Source organism: Mustela nigripes, chromosome 6, assembly GCF_022355385.1.
Source record: "Mustela nigripes isolate SB6536 chromosome 6, MUSNIG.SB6536, whole genome shotgun sequence".
Classification (NCBI taxonomy): Eukaryota; Metazoa; Chordata; class Mammalia; order Carnivora; family Mustelidae; genus Mustela; species Mustela nigripes.
The window spans coordinates 89,971,397-89,974,546 of NC_081562.1; positions in this window are offsets into that span (position 1 = coordinate 89,971,397).

Genomic DNA, 3,150 nt, shown 5'->3' on the forward strand with positions numbered 1-3,150 from the left:
CCAATTAATAAAATCAAAGAAACACATGAACAATAATAAAATAATAGTAGATTAAAACCAACCACTAATATCATTCTAAATGGACAAAAACAGAGGCTTTCCGCTAATATCAGGAACAAGGTAGGGATATCCACAATCATCAGTGCTATTCAACATAGTCCTAGAAGTCCTAGCCTCAGCAATCAGACAACAAAAAGAAATTAAAGGCATCCAAATTGGCAAAGAAGAATTTAAACTATCACTCTTTGCAGATGATATGAAATCATATGTGGAAAGCCCAAAAGATTCCACTCCAATTCTGCTAGAACTTGTACAGGAATTCAGTAAAGTTTCAGGATATAAAATCAATGCACAGAAATTAGTTCCATTTCTTTACAACAACAACCAGACAGAAGAAAGAGAAATTGAGGAGTCAATCCCATTTACAATTGCACCCAAACCCATAAGATACCTAGGAATAAACCTAACCAAAGAGGCAAAGAATCTATACTCAGAAAACTATAAAGTACTCATGAAAGAAATTTAGGAAGATACAAAGAAATGGAAAAATGTTCCCTGCTCATGGATTGGAAGAACAAATATTGTGAAAATGTCTATGCTACCTAAGGCAATCTACACATTTAATGCAAACCTTATCAAAATCCCATCCATTTTTTTTCAAAGAAATGGAACAAATAATCCTAAAATGTATATGGAACAAGAAAATACCTTGAATAGCTAGAGGAATATTGAAAAAGAAAGTCAAAGTTAGTGACATCCCAATTCTAGACTTCAAGCTCTAGTACAAAGGTGTCATCATCAAGACAGTATGGTACTAGCACAAAAACAGACACTGTTTTTGTTCAATGGACACTGTTCTGTTCAATGGAACAGAATAGAGAGCCCAGAAGTAGACCATAACTCTATGGTCAACTAATCTTTGACAAAGCAGGAAAGAATGTCCAATGGAATAAAGACAGTCTCTTCTACAAATGGTGTTGGGAAAATTGGACAGCCACATTCAGAAAAATGAAACTGGACCATTTCCTTACACCACAAACAAAAATAGACACAAAATGGATGAAGAACCTTGATGTGAGAAAGTAATCCATCAAAATCCTTGAGGAGAACACAGGCAACAACCTCTTCGACCTCAGCCATAGCAACTTCTTCCTAAGAACATTGCCTAAGGCAAGGGAAGCAAGGTCAGAAATGAACTATTTGGAATTCATCAAGATCAAAAGCTTTTCTTGCACAGCAAAGGAAACAGTTAACAAAGCCAAAAGACAACTGACAGAATGAGAAAAGATATTTGCAAATGACATATCAGATAAAGGGCTAGTACCCAAAATCTATAAAGAGCTTATCAAACTCAACACCCAAAGAACAAATAATCCAATCAAGAAATGGGCAGAGGACATGAACCAACATTTCTGCAAAGAAGACATCCAGATGGCCAACAGACACATGAAAAAATGCTCCATATCACTTGGTATCAGGGAAATACAAATCAAAACTACAAAGAGATATCCTCTCACACCAGTCAGAATGGCTAAAATTAACAAGTCAGGAAATGACAGATGTTGGCAAAGATGTGGAGAAAGGGGAACCCTCCTACACTGTTGGTCGGAATGCAAGCTGCTGCAACCACTCTGGAAAACAGCATGGAGGTTCCTCAAAAAGTTGAAAATAGAGCTGCCCTATGAATTAGCAATCCCACTACTGGGTATTTACGGTAAAGATACAAATGTAGTGGGGTGCCTGGGTGGCTCAATGGGTTGCAGCCTCTGCTTTCGGCTCGGGTCATGGTCCCGGAGTGCTGGGATTGAGCCCCTCATCAGGCTCTCTGCTCGGCAAGGAGCCTGCCTCCCCTCCTTTCTCTCTGCCTGTCTCTCTGCACATTTGTGATCTCTGCGTGTCAAATAAGTAAATAATAACTTTAAAAAAAATTTAAAAAATACAAATGTAGTGATCTGAATGGGTATGTGCACCCGAATGTTTATAGCAGCAATGTCCACAGTAGCCAAACTATGGAAAGAACCTAGATGTCTTTCAACAGATGAATGGATAAAAATGATGTGCTGTATATACACAATGGAATACTATGCAACCATCAAAAGAAATGAGATCTTGCCATTTTTGACGATGTGGATAGAACTAGAGGGTATAATGCTTAGCAAAATAAGTCAATCCTCTGAGAAAGACAACTTTCTTATGGTCTCCTTGATATGAGGAAGTGGAGATGCAACTTGGGGGATTTGGGAGTAAGCAAAGAATAAATGGGATTGGGAGGGATACAAACTATAAGAGACTCTTAATCTCAAAAAACAAACTGAGGGTTGTGATGGGGAGAGTGTAGGGAGAGGCTGGTGGGTTTATGGACATTGGGGAGGGTATGTGTTATGGTGAGTGCTGTGAAATGTGTAAACCTGGCGATTCACAGATCTGTACCCCTGGGACTAATAATACATTATATATTAATAAAAAATTTTAAAACATTTTTTAAAAGTGTCATCGCTGATTTTTGGCATCTAGTTCTGGTTTTATAGAGCCAAATCTATCTTTTGTTTTAAATTTTTAAACAGCATTATTGAGATATAATTGACATTCAATAAGCTTTACATATTTAAAGTGCACAATTTTATACGTTTTGACATATTGTATGTTCCCAAGAAAATAACACCATAATTGCAATCATAAATATATCAATTATTCTTCAAAGTTTTCTTGTGCCCCTTGTCAAATCCTTCCTTCTTGGTCCCCACCTCCCTACCTTCACTGCTGCTTATTTATAACCAACCATTTTTCATCAGGCTTATTTTATTCAATGTGAGTTTTTGAGATTCATCCACATCATTATGTGTATCTATAACTCACTCTTCATATTTCTGAGAAAAATTCCATTTGTGGATATATCATAATTTGCTTACTATTCACCTGATAAAATATATTTTGTCATTTTAGTTTTAAGGCACTTACAAATAAAGCTGCTATGAGCCTCTATGCACACATTTCTCTAATGACATATCCTTTCATTTCATTGTAGATTGGATAAAAACCTAGGAGTGGAATGGCTGGAGCATTCAGAAAGTATATGTGTAACTTTTTAAGAAACCAGTTTTCCAAAGTAATCACATGATTTTACAGTCCCACCAGTGGTGTAGGATTCTT